General features: G+C 48.7%; 1 long non-coding RNA gene across 1 annotated transcript in view; it reads left to right on the plus strand.

Annotated features, from left to right (window-relative positions):
* LOC121859936 overlaps nucleotides 1-24,933 on the plus strand; it is a 135,065-nt gene that overhangs the window by 82,477 nt on the left and 27,655 nt on the right. Inside the window, exon 2 of the long non-coding RNA XR_006087781.1 lies at nucleotides 15,652-15,720. This is a non-coding gene — a long non-coding RNA (uncharacterized LOC121859936). The remainder of the gene's footprint in view (nucleotides 1-15,651; nucleotides 15,721-24,933) is intronic.

Here is a 24,933-nt window from a genome sequence, read left to right on the forward strand (position 1 = left end):
CCTATCCCTCCTCTTCCTCCTATCCCTCATCTTCCTCTTATCCCCCCTCTTCCCTCTTATCCCCCTCTTCTTCTTCTTATCTCCCCTCTTCCTCTTATCCCCTTCTTCTTCTTATCCCCCTTTCTTATCCCCCTTTCCTCTTATCCCCTCTTCTTCTTATCCCCTCTTCCTCTTATCCCCTCTTCCTCTCTTATCCCCTCTTCCTCTTATCCCCTCTTCCTCTTCCTTCCTCTTATCCCCTCTTCCTTTTAATCCTCCTCTCTTCCTTCAATTGGACGACTTTGATGGTGTTCCTCTTTATAAGTTGTTGACAGCTTGTAGATCTGTTCCTCTCTCCTGTTATGAAGGAAGGAAGGAAGGAAGGGAAGCTGCTGAGGGATTGAAGGCGTTCTTATTTGATAGTGGGAGAGGGAGAAGGAAGGGAGAGGTGGTGGTGGAGAGAGTATAATGGTGGGGAGAGGGTAGTGGTAGGAGGGAGGTGGTGGTAGTGGGATAGTGGTAGGAGGGAGGGTGGTAGTGGGATAGTTGTGGTAGGAGGGAGGTGGTAGTGGGATAGTTGTGGTAGGGAGGGAGTGGTGGTAGTGGGATAGGTAGGAGGGGTGGTGTGGGGATAGTTGTGGTAGGAGGGGTGTGGTGGTAGGGATAGTTGTGGTAGGAGGGATGTGTGGTGGTGGGAAGGTAGGAGGGATAGTGATGGTGGTAGGAGGGATAGTGATGGTGGTAGGGGATAGTGATGGTGGTAGGAGGGAGGGTGGGTGGTGGGAGGAGAGTGGCGGTGGTGGGAGGAGGGTGTGGTGGAGGGAGAGGAGCTGGTGGGAGGAGGAGGAGAGGAGAGGAGGGAGAGGGAGGGAGGAGCTGGTGGTGGTAGTAAGAAGATAAACAAGGTGGCGACGCGGGGGGCTGAAATCGTGACTCTTAAGCCTTGCAGGATATTGAGGAAGACAGAGAGGCGAGACATACGGCGCTTGGAAGTGTTGGGGGTGGTGTTGGCGGGGTGAGGGGAGGGGGGGGTTGGAGAGATGTTGGGGGTGGGGCGGGTGGGGTGGAGGTGTTGGGGGTGGGGTGGAGGTGTTGGGGTGAGGTGGTGGAGGTGTTGGGGGGTTGGTGGAGGTGTTGGCGGGGTGAGGGTGGAGGTGTTGGCAGGGGTGGGGTGGAGGTGTTGGCAGGGTGAGGTGGAGGTGTTGGCTGGGTGGTGTGGGTGGGTTGGTGTGGGGTGGGTGGAGGTGTGAGTGGGGGGTTGGTGGGTGTGGGTGTTGGTGGGTGGGGTGGGTGTTGGGGTGGTTGGTGGAGTGTTGGCAGGGTGAGGGTGGAGGTGTTGGCAGGTGGGTGGAGGTGTTGGCGGGGTGAGGTGGAGGGTTGGCAGGGTGAGGGTGGAGGCTGAGCCAACATCCAAAGCGAGGTGGATGAGCAGTGTACAACAGTCAGTGAGTTAAATCTGTTTGTAAACTCACCACAGTCTCTGAGCCAGCCAGTCAACCAGCCAGAAGACACACACACACACACACTCCAATTGACAGTTTATAAATACATTTCGACCCAATTTTTTACATCTGTCTTTGTACGTGGGTGAGACTGTCCAATACGTAGACCTGTCAATATGGTATCGGGCCAACACTGTCTCGCGCAACACCAGGTCACTTGTTGCACCGTGTACTGCAGGTCTGAGAGAGGGGTCACCAGCGCTCACTCTCTGGGTAGGTGATGTAGGTTAATTGATCTCAGGTGGGCCAATTGTTCGCCATCCTGTGCTGTAGGTCAGTCTGGCTGGGTGTTTACTTGTTGTCTATCCCCCAGCCGAGAGGTAACGTGAGGATCGGGGGGTGTGTGTGTGTGTGTGTGTGTGTGTGTGTGTGTGTGTGTGGTGTGTGTGTGTGTGTGTGTGTGTGTGTGTGTGTGTGTGTGTGTGTGTGTGTGTGGCTGACAGAGTTACAGTCTAGTTTTTCATCGCATAATATTGATAAACACAGGAGGTTGACGTCTTGCTGCTCTACCTTTAGCCAAACTGAGGCATTAAAATAACTAGAAATTGAAGTTAAACGTTCGTGAGTTATCTCTTTAATTAATATACAGGTGTTAAAAATGATTATCCACATCTAGGCATCTTTTTTTGTGACATCCTGTATATTGGTTGGTCTCATCCGGTGGTAAAGCTTCCTCGTGTGTAACAGATAATCGTGAAATTATTCTTGGTGATAATTAAGGGGAGGATGATTTTTTGGGGTAATTATTTTGTGGTGGGGAACTTCCAAGGTGACCAAGACGGGCGGTGAGTGAGGCGGAGGTCTTGAGAGTCATCACGCCGGCGGGGGACGAATTTATTAAAAGATCTTCCTACTTCACCACAACTAACTTGGCTGAGGGTCTATGTAGATGTTGGATCACCTGAAGTTTAGACACCCTAGCAGATTTCTCCTGGTAATCAAAACACTTTTTTATCTACCTAACCTGACTTATCTCCTGACCTGACCTAACCTAACCTAACCTAATTCCGACTTAACCTGACCTGACTTATCCTTACCTTACCTAACCCACCCTTACATTACCTTACCTTTCCTAGGGGTGGAGGTAGGTTAAGGTGTTTAATCATCAGGTACAAAAGTTTGGGTGCCTAATTTTCAGGTAATCCCAAATATATTAAGACACTTGAAGGTCGAGAGAGATAAAACTAGAATATAAATATACTGTAAATATACTGTACGGACACCTCAGCTTAATCAGTGAATTAATGGGTAAACTTTTGTTTAATTTAAATGTGAAAATTCCGGAGCTTCGTCGTAAACCTGTACAGAAAGATGTTGATTATGACACCTTTAGTGAAGTGGATGAGTTAGGATACGCCCTTCTGTGTCCACGTGTCCGCATGTCTTATTCAGGCTTGGAAAACAGAATTATCTCTCCCGTGAAATGGAAATTGAGTTAGATGGAATATTTCATACTTGGGGAAGACCGGGCGACCATAGTCATGTGTTGTTTGTGTATTAGGACTTGAAGGTGAATATTGTGGTGTCTTGGTGTACGGAGGACAGGGTGGACTCTGCCTGTGACTAGACGGACTCTGCCTGTGACTAGACGGTCTCTGCCTGTGACTACACGGTCTCTGCCTGTGACTAGACGGACTCTGCTTGTGACCATACGGATTCTGCCTCTGACTAAGCGAACCCTACTTATGGTAAGGTGGACTCGTAAGGTGGACTGTACTCATTACCAGGCGGACTCCTTCACTTTATGGGGAGAATCGTTAAGGCGTGTTCATGGGGGCGTGGTCAATAATTGTGTGGTGGTGTATGGGCGTGGTCACTTTTGTGGATGAGTAATTAGGTGGTGATGTGTGGGCGTGGGTATCCTGAGAGGGCGGGCGTGGTCACTGATTGGTTGGTGATGTGTGGGCGTGGTTATGTTGCGGTGAGCGGGCGTAGACGATGATTGGGTGGTGGTGTATGGGCGTGGTCACTTTTGTGGATGAGTAATTAGTGGTGATGTGTGGGCGTGGGTATCCTGAGGGCGGGCGTGGTCACTGATTGGTTGTTAACGTGTGGGCGTGGTTATGTTGCGGTGAGCGGGCGTAGACGATGATTGGGTAGTGGTGTATGGGCGTGGCCCGGTGCTGCGTGTGGCCACTGATTTGGTGATGTGGGAGTGGTCTCTGGTGAGATGGGCGTGGCTACTGTTGTGTGGTGGCAAGTGGGAGTGATCATTCAGTGTGGGCGTGGTCTTTGGTGGTGTGTGGGGGGAAGGTCAGTTAATTATGGGTAGGATGGGCGTGGTCATTCGTGAGGGCTGGGCGTGGCCACTAACTGGTGTGTGTGTGTGTGTGTTATATACGGTAAGGGAGTAATTACAACATTGATACTTGGCTTCTTTCTTTCTTTTCTTTCTTTCTTTCTTTCTTTCTTTCTTTCTTTCTTCTTTTCCTCCTCCTCCTCCTTTTGTAGTAATAGTAGTAGAAGTAGAGACAGGGGGGAGGAGGAGATTGAGAGAAGATTAAGGTTGGGAAGAACGGGGTTAATAGTTCAGAAATTACGGAGGCTTAGGAATTACAGCACACACACACACACACGGGACACATGTTTTTAAGGTCAGAGGTCAAGGTCATCATTATCTCTCTCTCTCTCTCTAAATGAGGCGCCCGTCATCACGTTTCCTCATTGAAATTCCATCTGTATCGTGTTCGCTGTTAAATGATATACAAATTCATATATTCAGGTAATTTTTTATTAAATATTCATACGTGTATATTCAGATATTCATATGGAGAGTCTTCAGATATTCAACTATTCAGATTTGTGGATATTTTTTTCTTGGTGAAATTAGATATTTTTTCTTCTTCCCAAGTCTGATTTTTTGTGTTAATAGTAACCATATCATAATGTTTTCGATTTTTATTTATTTAGTTTTTTATTATTATTTTTTTAATCAGTCCTAAGTCTATTGACCGCGGGGTGTGGTCACGGTGACACTGGGTACGAGATTGGGTGGGTGGGTGGGTGGGTAAGTGAATATGATGGGTGGATGGATAAGTGAATATGGTGGGTGGATGAGTGGGCTTGGGTGGGTGGGTAAGTGAATAAGGTGGATGAGGTGGTTGGAAAGTGAATAGGATGGATGGGTAGGTGGTGTGTTGAGTGAATAGGTGGGTGGGTACATGTGGATGGGTAGTTGGTTAGGTTAGTGTATTTAATGTTAAGTTGAAATAAGCTGTGGGAATGGGCTGTAATCTGAATGTGGTAATCTGTATTTATTCTTTTTGTATCTCTGTATTTCCCAGATTTGTCTTGTATTTGTGTATTGTTTTGTTGTATTTTCCTGTCAGTCTGGTTTTCATTTTTGTGTCCTTGTATTTTTTTCGCTTTTTAGTGTGTTTGCAACAATTTCCACAAGTTTGCAGTCATTTCTCAGTTTCCTGCATTTTCCCATCATTTCCCATATTTTCAGTAATTTCCCCACATTTTCCTTGCATTTCCAGCAATTTTCCAGCTTTCTCAGTTAATTCCTCTGCATTTCCAGTCATTTCCCCGCATTTCCAGCAAATTACCTGCATTTCCAGTCATTTCCCTGTATTTCCAGTCATTTCCACTCATTTTCAGTCATTTACCCTCATTTTCCTGCATTTCCATCAATTTCCCCACATTCCCAGTCATTTCCCCGTATATCTAGCTTATTTTTTTCCTTCAGTTCCAGCCATATCTCCGTCATTTCTACGTATTGCTTCACATTTTCATCTGTTGTCATTGTGTTGTACAGGTATTCACCTGGCTGGTGGCACGTGGGCGTGGTTGGCTGTGTTGAGTTGATTTGCTGGAGTGGGTAGCTAGTACTGAGCGTGTTGGGTGTGGCCCCGGGGTTTGGTGGGGTGTATGGGGGATTGATGGCCAGTGAGGTGTAGGGTTGGGTTTGTGGAGAGGGGTATTGGGGTGGACATAGTAGGGGTGTGGTGTGGGAGGGTGATCTGTGGGGTAATTTTTGTCGTGTGGTTGTGTGAGTAGAAGGTAGGGGTGTGGCCCATGAGCTTACAGTGTGAGATAGCCGTGCTTGGAGGAGGAGGTGGGGGGTGGTTTGGGAGGGGGTAATTATTTTTGGGTCTGCCTGGTGGGGGTCGACATGAGGCGTTGGAGGGGTGAGGGTGTAAAGGGTGGGGTGAGGGTGTAGTTAGTATGGTGAAGGTGTAATGTTTATGGTCCGTTGAAACGACAGCAGGTAATCGTCAGGTAAACAGTGTAAATATATGACTTATCTTCTCCTCAAGTGGATGGTGGTAGTAGGTGGTGGTAGTGGTGGTGATAGTGTAATGTGGTAGCAGTGAATGGGAGGTAGTGTGATAGTGTCGTTGGTACTGCTGGTGATGGTGTTTGTTACCGAGTGATGGTGGTAGGTGGTGGTAGTGCTAGTGGAAGGTGTTGGCAGTAGATGGTGCTAATGGAATCGAGAGGTTAGTGAGGAAAGTAGTAGTGGTTGGTTGCCTGTGTGGTAACTGGTGATGTCAGGTTGCAGTGTTGGTAGTGGAATGAAGATAACTTTGAGTTGCCATGGTTGCTGTGGACTGTGGTTGCCATGGTGATAATTTGGCTTGGGGATGGTGGTTGACATGGTGATGGGAGTTGCCATGGGAGGAGAGAGGAGGATGTATTCTGGTATTGACAAGCGAGACGGTATGTGGATGGTGGGCGTGTCACTAATATAGCGGAGCCGGTTATGTCACCCTGGGTTGTAGGGGGGGCATTATTGGTGTGGTAGAGAGGGGAGGATGTCTCGGACGGGCGTGAAGCAAAAGGGGGGGAGGAGGAGGGGCGATGAGGGGTGGGTCCGTGACGTGCGAGGCATGAGGGGAGAGGTAGAGGGGGAGGGGTAGAGATGGGCGTGGCATCATTGGCGGGGGAAGTGAGGGGCGTGGCGTCGTTGGTGGGTGTGGCATCAGGTGGGTGTTCATAAATGGGTTGGTAGTTGAGGGGGGGTGGGCGTGGTTGGAGGCAGCTGGGGGTAAGGCAACACATGGGTCAGAGGGGGAACAACCATCACATTAACACTACACTATATAATAATAATAGTTGCCCCTCGTGTAACGAGGATGGCGGGCCAAAGGCCACCTAGGCATGAATTTGTTTAAGGTGTAGAAGGTATCGCCAACACAACAACCATACCCTGAGTTAAGGAGCTGCATGACCCAGTGTCAAGGAATAGTCCGAGAAGACCGGACAACTCGCCAACTGCACTGGCTAACCATTACCCCAAAGTACGATCTGCGAATCGGTTAACATCCAGGTCCCCACTACTGCCGGGTAGACAGGGGCAATGGCGTAAAGAACCTGCCCATAGTCTCACCTTGCCCGGGGATCGAACCCGGATCTGCTCGCTTGTGAGGCGAGCATGCTGACTATTGCACCACAGGTCGCTACACTACATTACACTGCACTTTCACCACGGTGTTGTCACCACCACACCTCCGCCTTATCATAATGGCGTCTCATGGCCCAGATCAACTCAGAATTTAGCTAAGTTGAGACAAAAGAATCGTGCTGTTATAATTATTAAGTGTTCTTGTGTAAACATAATGATAACCTAAATGGCGTATGTAAAAAATTTAGACTTATAATAATAATAATAATAATAATAATATTAACGGTTTTTGAAGATTGAGCCAGAAGGCTGAAAATATACAGTTACTATTTGGGGAATGGGTTAAATTACAAATAATATACAAGCATAGTGACACAAATAAGACATATAGTCTTAGATGGGATCAGCTCAAACTACAGTTCATTCAACATAGTAGTGTAGGAGCAGTGTTTACTGGGAGGAATACACTGATTTATTAATGTTATTGATAATTTTACAATGGTTGGGACTGGGCTGTTGTTATAGACAGTTCGTGCACGTATGGGCTGGATGCGGTTGTGGTGTCGAACAGCAATTCTCGACAGGATCTCAGGTGGTAGGGCGGTGTCGGGGATGGTAGCTTCACCAAATTTGCAGATGAGGCCGGTGATGGTCAGAGAGTCGAAAGGGTCAGTGTGTTGAGCGCTTCTTGATATGTGGAGTAGAAGGAGAATAATCTTGCATGCCCTCTTGCACTTTTTCTAGGTGTTTACGTTGTGTGGCATTTAGGAGGAAGACCAGGTGGGGAGGCATAGGTGAGCTTGGGAAGTATGAATGTTGTGTAAACACTGAGGAGCTGGGTGCAGGAACCAGGGACTTGAGTCGGCGGAGGAGGTGGAGACGGAAATGGAGGATTTGACAACTTCACTGACGTGTGGTTTCCAATTTAGTTTGTTGTCTATGGTGACGCCGAGGAGCTTGTGGAATCTACAACCTGGAGTGTGTGTGTGTGTGTGTGTGTGTGTGTGTTTTATTTTATGCCTAAAGACGGACATCTCAAGACCACTGGTTCGACTATTCTGCGGAAGACGGACTTAACCTCGATTTTAAGATTATTCACGTGATCTTGAGTACAATGACAACATCTTAAGAGTACAATGACTATGTTCACCTATTCCTCGTGTACTGTGATATTGTATCGGGGGTTAAAGATCATCGTACTGAGGGGTTGAATATGAAATTGATTGGACGAAAAATACTGGAGAAAAAAAATAGTCTTATTATCAAGGGTTATTTATTTTCTCCATATAGTTACCACTGAGAGAACCATTTCATATTTTATCTATATATTACTAACAAAACTCAACCGATAGAAAATGTCACAAAAAATATGTATGACTGTCGGTGTCTTGTATATGGGGGGGTGTTCATCAGATGTAAACAAACAAACAAGGGGTCGTATATGGCAGGAGTGAGTGAGTTATTCTGACGCAAACATCTGGAAATCGACAGGTGGACTTGGACGCGTGATGTACTGTTGTCAGTGTGGAGGATCCTGTGGTGTCGTAAGCTCACAACACAGATGAGGTTTTGTGAATTTAAGTTTTGGAAAATATTGTCACCCACCCCACCCACCCACCATCTGACGGAGTTGGTGGATTGTTCGTGTGTGGGGACGGAAGTTTTGTGGTAGGAGAGAAGGAATGTTGGGTGGAAGATTGTGGAAAGTTCTGTGTGGTAGGAAGGAAGGAGTGAAGGAAGTTGTGTGGAGGGAGGGAGGGAAAAGTGAGGAAAGTTGTATGTGCCACCACAGTTCCCTCCCACTTGTTACTCTTTCACAACTTTCTGGATCTGACGGAGTCTGGGGGGAGTTTTATTTTGAGAGACCCTGAACTTACTGCCTCGTGTGTGTGTGTGTGTGCAAGCGAGCTCAGTGGCCACGGGGAGAGTTATGATGCTGGCTGATAAGTCTCATGGAAAGACGTCAAAAGCCCTCGAAATGTTGTAAGAACCTCATGGGAACTCGTGGAGATTTCATGGAATGTGTCAACCAAATTTACCCAGACACCCAGGTAACGTACAGCCTTTGCCCACATGATACCCTGGACACATTTACAATATCTGACAACTATCCTGAACACCACGTAGGTAAGATGGGAGTATGGATTTTAACCCTAATGCCCTCAACCTTTTTTATTTGTATTATAGTGTTGTTGTTTGGGATGGCATATAAATGAGAAGTAACAAGAGTTCACCTGTCATATATATGTCCCACAGGTAGATGATAGGTACTGTCTAGTATCCAGAGAATTATGGCTATAACTGTACGTGATGGCGAGGACCAGGTGTAGGGTTAGGGTAGGCTCAGGTGTAGGGTTAGGGTAGGCTCAGGTGTAGGGTTAGGGTAGGCTCAGTGTAGGTAGGGTAGGCTCAGGTGTAGGGGTTAGGGTGGCCCAGGTGTAGGGTTAGGGAGGCTCAGGTGTAGGGTTAGGGTAGGCTCAGGTGTAGGGTTAGGGTAGGCTCAGGTGTAGGGTTAGGATAGGCCTGGGGGTTAGGGTAGGATCAGGTGGGGTTAGGGTAAGACCAGGTGGGTTAGGGTCGTGATAATTACCAATTAGCTCCCACCTGCTTTGGGTTTTGGACGCAGCATGGAGTAGAGGGAGGAGGAGGAGGAGGAGGGGGGGTAGCGATACAAGGAGATAAATTTGAGGAAGAAGCGAGAGTAATGCAGGAAGAGGAGGAAGGTGTGAAGAAACAGGAGTATTAGTTGTCTGGAAGAGGAGGAAGGTGGTACCTGGTGGAGGAGGAGGCAGGAGTGGTACCCGGTGGAGGAGGAGGAGGCAGGAGTGGTTACCCGGTGGAGGAGGAGGTAAGTGGTGGTACCTGGTGTAGGAGGAGGAGGAGGTAAGTGATGGTACCTGTGGTGTAGGAGGAGGTAAGTGGTGGTACCTGGTGTAGGAGGAGGAGGTAAGTGGTGGTACCTGGTGTAGGAGGTGGGTGATGGTACTGGTCATGGTAGGATCATCTTTAATAAGCTAGCCAGATTTGTGTTTACCTGAGTGGCTGTTATGTCATTACTTGCTACTGCTCTGCTTTCATCTCCGTTCTCTCTCCCTCCTCCTTTCCTCACTCTCTTCTCCCTCCCCCTTTCTTCTGCCATTCTCACTTTCCTTCCCCACCCTCCTCAACCTTCCCTTTTTCTCCTTTCCCTTCCCCCCTCTCTTCCTCCTCCTTTCCCCACTTCTACCATTGTCATCTGTCACACTGTTGATTCTTTTTTTCCCTCTTTTGTTTAATTTTGTCCTCCTTCCTTCTCTCTTCCTCCTCCCCCTTCCTTCATTCTTCCTCCTCCTTCCTTCTTCCTTCTTCCTCCTCCTCCCTTCCTCCTCCCTTTTCCCTCCATCACCGGACGTGCGAGGTTCACCTTACGTGTTGTGGGGACGGATTTGCTGTAATATGGTTAGGGATTATTGCCTTGACCTGGGAGATGGGTAAGTGGTGGTGAGGGGGTGTTGGTGGTGGTGAGGGAGTGGTGGTGGTGAGGGATTGTTGGTGGTGAGGGAAGTTGGTGGTGAGGGAGTGTTGGTGGTGAAGGAGTGTTGATGGTGGTGAAGGAGTGTTGATGGTGGTGGGAGGGAGGCAGGTAGGTGAGGAGTATTGTGGGTGTTGAGGAGTGGTGGTGGTGGAGGAGTGGTGGTGGTGAGGAGTGTTGGTGGTGGTGGTGAAGGAGGTTGATGGTGGTGGTGGTTAGGAGTGTTGGTGGTGGTGGTGAGGGAATGTTGGTGATAGTGGTGAGGGAGGTTGGTGGTGTTGGAGGGAGTGGTGGTGGTGGTGGTGGTGGTGAGGAATGTTGGTGGTGAAGGAGTGTTGATGGTGGTGAGGAATGTTGGTGGTGGTGTTGAGGGAGTGTTGGTGGTGGTGGTGGAGGGTGTTGGGGATTATGAGCGGTGATGGATGTTGTGGGTGGTTTAAAAGTTATTGGGAAGAGGTGAGGATGGCACAGAGAGATGGTGGTAGTGGGGGTGGGGATGGTGGTGGGGGTGGGGATGGGTGGTGGGGTAGGGGGATGGTAGTGGGGGGGGGGATGGTGGTAGTGGGGGTAGGGGATGGTGGTAGTGGGGTTAGGGATGGTGGTAGTGGGGGTGGGGATGGTGGTAGTGGGGTAGGGATGGTGGTAGTGGGGGTAGGGGATGGTGGTAGTGGGGGGTGGGGGATGGTGGTAGTGGGGGTAGGGGATGGTGGTAGTGGGGATGGGGATAGTGGTATTGGGGGACTACTACTGCTACTACTATAACTACTACCTGCTCATCACCATCACCCTACCTCCCACCCTACCACCACCACCACACACACCTCCCACCACCACACCCCCACCCACCACCTCACCACCACCCCACAGACCACGTCACTTGGGAATGTCGAGTGTTGATGGTCAGGTTCAGCCGTGTGAGTTACATGCATATCTAACACTGCTCTGACGCCCCCCCCCCAACTTCTTCCCTGTCTACCTCTTTCACCTCCTTCTCTTCTGTCTACCTCTCCTTCCCTTCCCTGTCTCCCTCTCTCCCTCTCCTTCCCTTCCACCTCTTTCATGTCTTCCTCCCTTCTTCGCCTTCACCTCCACCTCTTCCCTGTTTTCTTTCCTTCTCTCCCTCTTGTTTACCCTTCCTCGTCTTTGTCCTCATTCCTTCTCCTTTCCTTGTTAACTTTCACCCAGATTTCCTTATCTTTCCTCCCCTCCTGCACCTGTCTTCTCTTTCTTGTCGTCCACCTTTCTCTCTCCTCCACCTCTTCCTCCTCTTGACCTCTCTCCTTTGTCATCCACCTCCTCCCTCTTCCGCCTCCTTCCTTATCCACCCTTCTCTTCCCTCCTCCTCCTACTCTTGACCTCCTCTTCCTGCCCTCCCCTGTCGTCCACCCTCCTCCTGGCCTCCCTCCCTTCCTTATCCACCTTCTCTTCCCTCCTCCTCCCTACTCTTGACCTCCTGCCCCTCCTTTCCCCTGTCGTCCCCTCCTGGCCTCCCTCCTTGTCGTGTATGAGCGTGGTGATGCGTCGTTATCCTGCGCCTCAGGCTCTGATGGCCTCCCCCCAAACGACAGGAAAACTACCTTACTAGTAAATTGCCCTCCCTCACCCCTAGGGGAAGAAGGGAGCGGAGGGGAAAGGAGGAAAGAACGAAAGAAAAGTCATGAAGAGGAGGGAGGAGTCAGGAGGGGGTGGAAAGAATAAGAAGGAGGGAAGGAACAGGGGAGGAAGGGTAAATATTTGTGGCACCACGTAGAGAGAGAGGCAGAGAGAGAGCGAGCGAGAGAGAGAGAGAGAGAGAGAAATCTTAATAGTGTGTGTATATGTGTATACAGGAGACGTTGGTTAGTGTATATCAACAAGACATCACAATTGTCATGTCACAGGTGAACCTTTAAGGTGAGTCCGGGTACAAGAATTCTCCCCGGATTCAGGAGTTATGAATCACCCGAATCCTAGTGAAGTTTGGTACCTTGTTCTGGGGTCGGCTTAAAGTTCACAGCTGGCGGCTATCACAATACATTATTATCTCTCTCTCTCTCTCTCTCTCTCTCTCTCTCTCTCTCTCTCTCTCTCTCTCTCTCTCAGCCAGACTTAGAGACACTTCAAGAACAGTATCGTGCCAACATTTTGAACCCTTGACATATCTGCTTAAAACATCCTACATGGTGCTTGTTGTTAGAGACGCCATTTACACACACACTACAACACAACACGTGAGGGATTAACGTACAATTAGTGACGAGGATTTAGCTTAATTAGGTGTAGTAGTAAAGCAACTTAACCCGGATTAATGTATACATAGGATAAAATGGATTTAGCGTTTTTCACATTTCTGAAGCTAGATTAAGGTAAATGCTGTTGGAAAGGAGTTATTTTTTTCTGAGGAGAGAAGCTGAGGTGAGTGTGGTGGGGGTAGTGGAGGAGGAGGGGGGGTGGTGGTGTGTTGTGGTGGTGGTGGTGTTGTTGTGGTGCAGGTGGTGGTGGTGTTGGTGAGGTGGTGGTGGTGGTTATGTTGTGGAAGGAGAGGAGGGGTGGGTGGTGTTGGTGTTGGTGCGGTGGTGGTGGTGTTGGTGTTGGCAGGTGGTGGTGGTGTTGGGGGTGTAGGTGGTGTTGGTGTTAGTGGAAGGGAGAGGAGGAGGTGGTGGTGGTGTTGGTTGAGGGTGGTAAGTGGAAAAGACAGAAGGGATGGAAATAAGGGAGATGGAAGAGGGGAGGAGGTAGAAAATAAATCAATGGAAGAGGGGAAGGAGAAAAAGAGGAAGAAAGGAAGGAAGGAAGTTGAAGGAGGTGAGGAAGACACAAGAGAGTATTAGTACTGGAGGAGGAGATGTCTGTCCGTCTCTCTGTCCGTCTGTTTGTCTGTCAGGTAGGACGGGAGGAAAAGCAGCAGCAGTGCGCGTCGCTAATCAACAATGAATATTAATGTGTGTGTGTGTGTGTGTGTGTGTGTGTGTGTGTGTGTGGTGAAATGCTGCCTCCACCTTGACTTAAAAATTGTTCGTCCTATTGTCGTGGTTGAAATAGGAGTGGTTGTTGTTGTTTGGAGAATGTTGGTGAGAGGATGGATGGTGGTAGTTGTGGTAGGAGTAGGGATTGTTGTTGAGGGTATGTAGTGGTTCTGGAGGATTGTGGTGGTGGTAGAAGTGTGGAGGAGGAAGGAGAGGAGGACAATGGTAAAAGAACAAGCGGGCGGTGATTGGTGGAGGGCTCCAAGTGGGTGATTAGCCAGCAGTTGACCTTTATTGATCACCTCCACGACGACTAATCCTCCTCCTCTCTCCTCCTCCCTCTCCTCCTCCTTCTCTCCTCCCTCCTCCTCCTCCTTCCCTATACCTCTTCCCCTCTTGTCTCTTCCAACTCCTCTCCCTACCCAGCCCTCAACCCCTTCCCTCTCTTGTGTTTCACCCATTAACTCCTCTCTCTCTCTCTCTCTCTCTCTCTCTCTCTCTCTCTCTCTCTCTCTCTCTCTCTCTCTCCTCTCTCTCTCCAATTCCCTTCTTTCCTTTTGCTTCCTATTTCTTTCTTTCCATCATTGCCTGCGTACTTATTCCCTTCCCATCTTTCCATTTTCCTTCCATTTCCCTCCCTTCCATCCTCTTGTCCATTTCTTTCGTTTTCTTCTCGTTTCTTTCTTTCTTCTCTTTCACTTTACATCCTTGCCCTCTCCTTCCCATCATCGTTTCCTCTCTTCATTCCCATTGTCTCCCCTCACCTCCTTCCTCTCCTCTCCATCGCATCCTCCCTCCCAATACGCCCTCCTCCCATCGCCTCTCCTCCCTCTCCACCATCCCTCCCCTCTCCACCACCCCTCTCCACCTCCCCTCTCCCACCACCTCCCTCTCCACCGCCCCTCCCACCATGGCCCAGGTCGTCCGTCAGATAGATGTCGTGTCATCAAGTCTCCCTCTCCTCCTCCTCCCTCCCCCTCTCTCCCCCTCCTTCTCTCCCCTCCTCCGGCAGACACTATCCCTTTAAGTAAGAAACTGTGGGAGATGTTTTAAAAATTCTCCTTTCTCTCTCTCTTCTCTCTCTCTCTCTCTCTCTCTCTGCTGGTTCACTTGGCTTACGACACCATGATGGATTCTTAATGGTTCTTTACCGTAGTTTTTTTTTGTTAATCCTCCTTCTTAACGACTGACATAAGGTTGTAGAGCTATCTGCTGTTCCTGTCTTCATGTTTTAACTTAACTGGGAGAGTTGTGGGTGACTCACTTAAAGGCTACGACACAAAGAGAGATTCACATGTTTTTTTTTTTTTAGTTATTTATTTTACTTTAGTTACAAGAGGGAAAATATCGAACCGTATTTTTTTTTTCCGTTAGTAGAGATGTGAGAAAAATTTTATATCTGTTGGTTCATAATAGCCTTTAAATTTACTATAAGGCACAATGTTAATAAAAAAATTACTATGTTCACTTTGCATTAGTTAGGAGACAGTTTAATGCACAGCCGCTCATTCTGGATGCATCTGGTTGGCTCACTCAAGCTGCGACACAAAGATGGCATAGACTTCAGAATTGTATCGAGACTTTGAGATTGTGAAGCAAGAGAGAGGAGAATTAAGACCATATGAAGCTTTGATAATTTGGGTCTAGAGTCGGGAATATTGTGGACGTACAGTAGTGTTGATATTTCATGTAAATCCACAATGAAAACGTGGATAAGATAAATCTTGATAAAATCACACGGGAAAAGGGAAACAACGGAGTACCTTAGCTTTCGTCTTTATTCAAGCCTCCCTCCCACAGCAGATTATTTCACCTGCTGGTTAACCTCTCAAATGGTCACCTAACCTATACCCCCAAGTAGATTTAGGGTAGATTATCTTCGGTGAAATATTGCTGGAGAGGGGGAGAGGGAGGTGGGAATCTTCAGATATTGTACCAGGAAAATAATTCAGTGAGGTGAGGTGACGTAGGCAGATATCTCCTCTCCTTCCTCTCTCTCCTCCTTCCTCCCTTCCTCCCCTTCCCTCCCCTTCCTCCTTCCCTCCTTCCTTCCCTCGTGAGCCTTTGACCACACTGTTTCACTTAACGAGGAGGTGGTGGAACAGGATGGAGGGAAATGTAGATGGGATGATGGGAGGAACAAGTGGGTGGAAGGATGTTGGAGGAGGAGGAGGAGATGGGATGTTGAAGGAGGGGGGAAGGATGTTGAGGGAGGATTGGCAAGTCTACGGTGATCCTGTGTATGTTATTATTATTATTATTATTATTATTATTATTATTACGGGTAGTAGTAGTATATTCTGTATAAGTATTGTTACTGCACCTTATTTGACGTTAATAATAAATACCTTTTGATCATTACAGGTACGTGTGTGAGGTAGACGGTTTGGTGTCGAATCGGTGGTAGCTCAGGTGATGATGGTGAGCTGTGACGTAAGTACGAGGTGTCGGGGTGGTGTGTGTTTCTCTAGACGTGGACAGGCCACTGTAGTGTAGGCCTAGTACTGTGGTGTAGGCCTAGTACCGTGGTGTGGTATGGGGGAGGGTATTGGGATGAAGGGCTGGTATTAGGGGTGTGGTATGGTGTATGAGGTGATGGTGTTGGGTTATGAGGGATGGTGGTGCTGCAGTGTGGTATAGATTGCCTCTTGGGGTTATGGTGCTGCTTTTGGTGAAGGTATGGGAGGTGGAGGCGCTGTAGTGATGATTTTGGGATGAGGGGGTGGTATGGTGATGATGGTGGTGTTTGGCTATGAGGTTATGGTGTTTGGTACTTGTCTGTCGTAGATTATGGTGCTTTTCATGGTGTAACACTCCTGTGGTGCAAAAATGGTGTTTGATAGTGGTGGTGGCTTAGATATAGGATGTCTGGTGGTGAAGATGAGGTGTGGTGGTGGTGGGAATGTGTTGGTGATGGTCGTGGGGATAGTGTTGGTGTGGTGGTGATTGTGTGTCGTTCTGGTGTTACGAGGATGGAACTCTGTAGTGGTATGGTGTGATTGTTAGGTCCTACTATAGCACCACACACCAACCGTCCATCTCAATCGTCTTCTCTCCTACCATGACCTTCACCCCCCCCTCTCCACCCCCAACCATTGCACCAACACCTCCAGCAACCAACATCACCACCCACACCAACACCTCTCCACCACCACCACCACCCACACCAACACCACCTTCCACCCCACACCAACACCCCCCTTCACCACCACACCAACACCCCTCCACCACCACCAACACCCTTCCACACACCATACCCCCTCCACCACCACACCAACACCCTTCCACCACCACACCAACACCCCTTCCCACCCACCACACCTCCCTTCCAGCGACCAATCCCTCCTCACAATCATTCCTCAGGCCCTCACTATGACCACTGCACACAAACACCTTTAACCACACCAGCACTGCGTCGCCAGGTGGCTTTGGGGGCTTGGGGGGAGAGAGGGGGGGGAGGAGGAGAGTCGTGTTGGTGTATTCATTTGAGGCGTTGAGACACCTACCTACGTACGTGTGTGTGTGTGATATCAGCGTCGGAGACTACTGCAGCTGGATCCACACACACACACACACACACACACACACACACACACACACACACACATTTCCTATACTTGCTCGAGCAATTACCTCCTGGACTAGTTGCTCTGTTGTCCCCGGGGAGACGAGGTGGAAAATGCAGGGAGAGAGGGGAGGGGAGAAGAATGTAAGGTAGAGGGGGGGGAGGAAGTGGGAGTATTGTGATGAGGGATGTTGAATAGTGTTAGTATCCGGGGTGTCACAAGTGGGTCGCCTAGCAGCTAGTGACAGTAACGGGAGGGCCGGTGTCTGTCTGTCTGTCCGTCTGTTTGTCTGTCTGTCATGTGCTCTTCTAATTTAGCAAGACGTTTCACCTCACTATGTTCTTTTTGACTTGTACACTCCTCCTCCTCTCCCTTCCTTCGACCTTTCACCCCGCCTTCTCCTCCTCCGGCCCCTCCACACTCTTAATCCTCTTCTTCATCTTCCTTCTCTTCCTGATCCTTCTCCTCTTCCTCCTACCCCTCCTCCCCCTCTTGTCCCCTCATTGCGTGGCTTGCCGCTGCATTGCTGGAGGCGTTTGGACTCGACCCACCGTTTGTCTGCCTGCTACTACCACCACCAACCACTGGTGCCACTACTGCCACCATTGTTACTGCTCTCTCTCTCTCTCTCTCTCTCTCTCTCTCTCTCTCTCTCTCTCTCTCTCTCTCTCTCTCTCTCTCTCTCAAGGGTACACACTAATGTCATAAGTCAATTTAAATAAACCGTAATGGATTATAAAGTCAAGTTCACCATTGGCAGTTGTTGTCAGTCTATTTCTGAGCGAGTCGCCGACCTCCGCTGACTAACATAATGTCGTTCTGTTATTGGGTTCTGCGCCATAACCAGCGAACACTCGAACACACACTTGAACACCCGAACAAACAATTGGAACAGAAGCTTGAACATTCCAACAAACACGTGAACATTCGAACACTTCATTTCCAGCAAACATTCGAACAAACACTTGAACAAATTACACAAACGCTTGAACGCTCGAACACTTGAACAAACGCTTCATAACCAGCGAACACTTGAACACACTCATAACAGTTTGGTTAGCTGCCAGAGCTTGATTATATTTTATAAAAGTTGAGTAAAGTTTAATACTTGCCGAGTCATCCCATATTGCCATTCACCTCACCATCCTTATTGGCCTGTCGTGGAACAGTGTAGGTGATGGTGTCATGGAACAGTGTAGGTGATGGCGTCATGGAACAGTGCAGGTAATGTTGTCATGGAACAGTGCAGGTAATGTTGTCATGGAACAGTGTAGGTGATGGTGTCGTGGGACAGTGTAGGTGATGGTGTCGTGGAACAGTGTAGGTGATGGTGTCATGGAACAGTGTAGGTGATGGTGTCGTGGAAACAGTGTGGAGTGGTGTCGTGGAACAGTGTAGGTGATGGTGTCATTGAACAGTGTAGGTGATGGTGTCGAACAGTGTAGGTGATGGTGTCGTGGAACAGTGTAGGTGATGGTGTCGTGGAACAGTGTAGGTGATGGTGTCGTGGAACAGTGTAGGTGATGGTGTCGTGGAACAGTGTAGGTGATGGTGTCGTGGAACAGTGTAGGTGATGGTGTCGTGGAACAGTGTAGGTGATGGTGTCATGGAACAGTGTAGGTGATGGTGTCATGGAACAGTGTAGGTGATGGTGTCGTGGAACAGTGTAGGTGATGGTGTCGTGGAACAGTGTAGGTGATGGCGTCATGGAACAGTGCAGTAATGTCAAGGAACAGTGCAGGTAATGTTATAAGGAATAGTGCAGGTAATGTTGTCAAGGAACAGTGCAGGTAATTTCATTATTACACTAAACTCTTATGATACTTTTAATAAATTCTGATTTAAACCTTTTAAAAAAGTTTGACGTGAAAGTTACAGTTCTTTCAATTAGATTTTTTTCCTCCTCTAAAGTTCCGTCGACATATCATGACTGAAGGTAAAGTCTGGTGAGAAATATACTGGGTGAAAGTATCAGGTGGGGGATTGAGGGCGCGGGGCAGCCATCACCCTCACACGTTGCTTGCTGGTGCAGTACTGTGTTGTGGGGAAGAGGCTGGAACTCCTCCTGGTAGTGTTCAAGACTTTTATCTACAGGAGGGGGTGAAGGAGGGGGTGAGGGAGAGGATGAAGGATGATTAGTGGTCGAGCAAGAGGATATTGTGAGGGGAAATTTAAATCAAAATATAGGTGTTAGGTTAGGTTAAGTTAAGTTTGCGTTGAGTTAGTTTGAGCTTTGTTTAGGTTTGGTTAGTTTGTTTTTGTTTGGGTTAGGTTATGTTTAGTTTTGTTTTGGTTTAGGTTGGGTTAGGTTGGGTTTAGGTTAAGTTAGTTTAGTTGGTTTTGTTTTAGGTTGGGTTAGGTTGAGTTTGATTTTTGTTTAGGTTAGGTTAAGTTTGCTTTGTTTGGGTTTTCAGTGTTTGGGGTTAGGTTGGTTTGGTTTAGTTTTGTTTAGGTTGGTTAGGTTTAGTTTTGTTTGGTTGGGTTAAGTTTTAGTTTGTTTGGGTTGGGGTTAGGTTAAGTTTAGCTTTTTAGGTTAGGAGTTAGTTTAGTTTTGTTTTAGGTTAGGTTAGTTTAGTTTTGTTTTGTTAGTTGGAGTTAAGTTTGCTTTGGAGTTGGTTGGTTTGGTTTTGTTTAGGTTAGGTTAGTTTGGTTTAGTTTTTTTGTTTAGGTTGGGTTAGTTTGGTTTAGCTATGTTTTGTTGATTGGTTAGGTTGGGTTATGTTTGCTTTGATTTGGAATGACCGACGAACGCCTTACTACTTTACTGACTAAGCTAGACGTGTGGGTGTAGGATAATGTATAATGAACAAAATAAAGTGCTGTTTGGGTGTATTGAATGGGTAGCCGGTGATGACCTGTGTTGGTGGCTATAAATCTGGGTGGTATGGTTGGCGGCTGGGCAGGCAGGCGGCGCATCGCCAGCCACTCCACCAAAACCCTCCCACCCCAAAACCCCTCCCACCCCAACCCCTCCCCCCCAAACCCCTCCCAACCCACCCCACACCCCACCTGACTCTTCCCTTTCTTATTAATTCTTTCTCTAAGTTTGCCTGTTCCCTCCCCCTAAATTATCCCCTTCGACAGCCTCTTTCCCTCTTCACTTCATCTTCCCTTTGATTCTCTTTTCCCCTCCCTTTCGTTCATTGCCCGTGTCCCATTTTCTTTGATTTTCCCTCCATTCCCCTCACCATCATCATATCCCCTCTCCCATTTCCCATCCTCTCCTGGCGCCGTCTGCACCCGCACCTCTCCCCTCGGTCTCTCGCCTTGTGTCGTCTCCTCAGTCTCCCTCCCCCTTCTCTTCAGCTGCTCTCCTCTTCCCCTTCGTGTGTGTCCCTCTTTCCATCATCCATTTCTCACCCTCTCTACGGACCATTCCATCTCCCCTCTACTCCTCCTTACGCTGGCCCGTGTGTGTGTGTGTGTGTGTGTGTGTCTTGTGTGGTGTGTGTGTGTGTGTGTGACTGTTCTCCCCTCAGATCACTTTTGCTTTCACTCGTTCCGCATTTAACTAGATTTCTCTCCTTTCCGTGCTCTCCTCCTTTCTGTCTCCTTTCTCCTCCCTCTCCCCCATCCCAGCCTCTCCCTGTTCCCTCGCTCCCTCACTCCTCTTTTCCTCACTCTTCCAGCCTCTCTCTCTCTCTCTCTCTCTCTCATTTGATATCTTCTAGTGTCACCTTCTCCCTCTCAGCCGTCCCAGTGTCACGTTCCCTCCCTCCCACCTGTCGTCGTCACTCACCCTATCATGCCTCCCTCCTCCTCCCTCCTCCCTCTCCTCCTCCTCCTAACCTTCCTTCCCAATTCCATCACAGTGTCTCCTACATACTTCCATATACGCTCCTCCCTCTCCTCCTCCTCCCGTCCTCACCATATGCTCCTCCTCCTCTCGTCCCACCACACATTTCCCCTGCCCCCCCCCCAAACTCTTCCTACTCCTCCCATCCCCACCACTCGTCTCCCCCCTTGTATTCATTCCCGTTCTTCCCCGTGTGTGTCCTTCCCTCTTGCAGTGGTGGAAGGGCGGTGGCTTGCAGGCAAATAGCATTATATCTCCCTCTTTGTGAGTAAATCTGTGCCTGGTAGTGCTTTCAGCTGGGCTTGAGGGGTGATGTGGTGGAATCTATGGTTGGTGATGATGGTGGTTGGTGATGAATTATTAGTGGTATTTTTGATGTTAGTGGTGCATGTTTTGTTGGTGGTGGTGGTGGTAGAGGTGACAATATTGCTAATGGTGGTAGTAGTGGTATGATAGTGATGATGGTGGTGTGAGTGTTGCTGATGATGAGGTGGGATGGCGTAGTGTGTTGGTGGTATTGCTGCTGTGTGCTCTGTAGTGATGGTGGTAGTGATGGCAGCATTGTGTGGTAGATGTTGAAAGTATGACCCATGTTGTTAGTGGTGGTTGTGGTTAATGATGGTAAGTGTTGGAAGCTTGGTGTAAGTGTTGGAAGCTTAGTGTAAGTGTTGGAAGCTTGGTGTAAGTGTTGAAGCTTGGTGTAAGTGTTGGACTTGGTGTAAGTGTTTGAGAGCTTGGGTAAGTGTTGGAAGCTTGGTGTGTGTTAGACTTGGTGTAGTGTTGGAAGCGTCACATGGGGAATTTAAGTGTCTTAAAGTGGTAGTGTTTTGGTCATGGTGATACTAGTAGTAATGGCTGGAATAATTGTTAGTTATGGTAACGGAACATAATGGTAACGTACAGGTTTATCTAATTACCTCCCCTCTCTCTTCTCTGTCCCTCCTTCCCCTCCTCCCTCCCCCTCCTCCCTCCCTCAAACTGGGTTATGTCCCGTTCCACTCTGCTTAAGTGTGTGTGAGCGCTAGTGGCTCTGTGGTGCTACTGCTCTACTGTTTTGCTCCTCTCGTGCGTGGTGCGTGCGTTGTGTGTGGGTGTGGTGTGTGTGTGTGTGTGTGTGTGTGTGTGTGTGTGTGTGTGTGTGTGTGTGTGTGAAGGTTCTTTTGTCACTTGTGGTTCCTAATTTGGACATTTTCTTCATTTATCTTTTATCTCCCTTTTTTATTTTATCATTGTTTTCAGCGTTTATCACTTTCTTCCTCTTCCTCCATCTTTTCATTATCCATATCCATCGTTCCTTTTCATTACATTCTCCACCATCACCTCATCATCCACACTCCTCCCCTTTCCCTCCTTGGTTTGAGTCCCTCCCCTCCCTCTCGTCTCCCTCCTCTGGCCTCTCCTTCAGTGTTCCTCCATTGTCAAATCCTCCTTCACCACCTTGGGTACCTCGACAGGGACCCTTCTCACCTGTCTCTTCCTCCCCCGCCTCACCTCCTCCTTTCCCTCACATCTCTCACCTCCTTTCTCAGTCTCCTTTAGCCTCTCAGGCGTCTCCCTCACTTCATCTCTTCTTCCCCTTCAGCAGTGTCCTTCATTGTCATCATCCTTTGCTCACCACCTGGGGCCATGCTCTCTCTCTCTTTTTTTTTTTTTTTTTTTTTTTTCTCTCTCTCTCTCTAAGTCGGTCTCCTCTCCTTCACGTAAGCTTTTAGAGGTCTTGAGCTTGTTTGGTAGCGTCCTGCGTCAGGCTGTTCCTCCTGCAGGAGCCTTGGCAATCTGGTGGATATTTGCATGTTGCCGGGGCAGGCAGTGCGCAGACCCACCCCACTCCACTGGACACGGGGATACCTTATATAAGAAAACAAGGCTTCACATGTGGGTGTACTGATGATTGGTGCCTTCCGTGACGTCAGCTACTGTATTCCGTCACCAGGTTTGGTTTAAGATAGGAACGACTGTTTTTTGAAATTCAGGTTTGGTTAAGTTAGGTTAGGTTTAAATCAAATTTCCAGGTTTTATTAAATTTATTTTTTTTATGTACATAATGTGTAGGAGGGAGGAGGATGTATGACGTCACGGTGGGTAAGAGCCGCATGCCTGTGTACGCGTGGGTTCCTCACGGTTGTGGGCGGGGGAGGAGCCCTAACTGAAGATGTTAGACTCAAGCAAGACTCCCTAACTAGACATGAAGAGACACTGTGACTCCCTAACTAGACATAAGGCACACTGTGACTCCCTAACTAGACATAAAGGCACACTGTGATTCCCTAACTAGACATAAAGGCACACTATGACTCCCTAACTAGACATAAGAGGCACACTATGACTCCCTAACTAGACATGTTCACTTAGCGTCAATCCATCAGTTAGGAGAGAAATAATTAACGTCCATAAACTTTTGAAAATTTTTGTGCACTAGCCTAACCTAACTTAATAACCTAACTGAAGGATCTTAGTTAAGGGTAATGTCTCAGTTCAAATTTCCTGATGTTTCGTCGTCTTACACCATCAGTTTGGAACGTCTGGGTGCGAGGGGCCGGGGCTCGGTTTGTCGCTCAGTAAACTATCATTCTTATCCGGACTTCTTGTTCTTGGACCAGCCAGTTCTCCATTAGGCTGGGGGTGGGGGGGTCTTTCTGGGTGTTTGGGTAGCGTTTGGTTAAGTTTGATTAAATAAGGTTAATTTAGGTTGGTGATTGGTTAGTTAGTTTTTGGTTTAGAGTGGATAGGTTAGCGGTTGGTTGGTTAAGTAGGGATAGGTTAGCGTTAGGTTATGTTAGAGTTGATTAGATTAGAATAGGTTCAGAATTGGTTGGTTAGGTTAGGTTATGACAGGCCAGGTTAGATTAGATTTGCGTTACGTTAGGGTGTTTAATCATTGGGTAAACTAATCATGGGGGTGAAGGTGAATTTCGTTTAGGACAACAACGCATTCTGCCTGTACGGTTAACTGGAGCATTTAGTTGTTTGTTATCCAGGTATATGGTGTAGTTAGAGTTTTATTGGTCAGTATTAACCCTCTCAGTGATAGCCGGCCAAGGGCGTCAAAGGAGAACGACGGGGTCTTTTAGAGGGTGGCGTAGGGGTGGCAGCAAGGTCCAGTGTCCCAGCGGGTGGTGGCAGGGTCCAGTGTCCCGGGGGTGGTGGCAGCAGGGTCCAGTGTCCAGGGGTGGTGGTGGCTTGCACCAGTATGACAGGGACAGTGGACCAAGGACCAGTGTCCCAGGGTTGGTGGTGGTGGCAGGCACAGTATGACAGGACCAGTGGACAGGACCCGGTGTCCCAGGGGTGTGTGTGGCAGGCTCCCAGTATGACTGGACCAGGACCCAGTGTGGGGGTGGTGGTGGCTCCAGTATGACAGGACCAGTGGACCAAGGACCCAGTGTCCCAGGGGTGGTGGTGGCTCCAGTATGACAGGACCAGTGGATGGACCCAGTGTCCCAGGTGGTGGTGGCCTATGACAGGACCAGTGGACCAGGGACCCAGTGTAGGGGGGGTGGTGGCAGGCTCAGTATGACAGGACCAGGGGTGGGGTGGGCGGGGTGCGGTCAGGGACGAAGGCGCCGCTGTGACTGTAGGGGCGGCCCTCCCGTCGTCACACAGCTCAATACCTCCCTTACAACTGCTGATGCTGCTGTTCCTGCTGTCGATGCTGTGGCTGCTGTATATGCTGTTTTAGCTGGCTTTTATGCTGTTATAGTATACTTTACCTCCGGTAGCATTACGGTATTCCTTCTGTTGGCCTTACTGTTATACTTCTGTTACTGTTAGTGATGTTCTTGTGACCCTCGCTGTTGACGTCTGTTTGTTTGGTAATTCCTCTTCCATTACAACTGACAGCTGGACCAGACAGACAGGGGCAGTGAGAGAGTAGGGACAGAGTGACAGGAGGTAGGGACAGAGTGACGGGAAGGGGAAAGTGTGACAGGAAATTGTGACTGGAGAGGAAAGTGTGACAAGAGGACAGTGGGCAGGAGGAGGGAAAGTGTGACAGGAGGAGGGACAGTAGCAGGAGAAGTGTGACAGGAGGGAAGGAAGTGTGACGGAGGGAGGAGGAGGACAGGGGCGGAGGGCGATAGTGTGGACTGGTGACAGTGTGACAGGAAGGGACAGTGTGACGGAGGAGGGGAATATGACAAGGGAGGAGGGACAGAATGACGGGAGGGAGGGAGGAACAGTGTGACAGGAGGGAGGAGGAACAATGTGACATGAGGGAGGGAGGAACACAATGACAGGAGGGAGGGATAGTGTACCTGGAGGAATTCTCACTTCTCTAGCCCTGGA

The sequence above is a fragment of the Homarus americanus genome, unplaced genomic scaffold (assembly GCF_018991925.1).
Source record: "Homarus americanus isolate GMGI-L3 unplaced genomic scaffold, GMGI_Hamer_2.0 scaffold34581, whole genome shotgun sequence".
NCBI lineage: Eukaryota > Metazoa > Arthropoda > Malacostraca > Decapoda > Nephropidae > Homarus > Homarus americanus.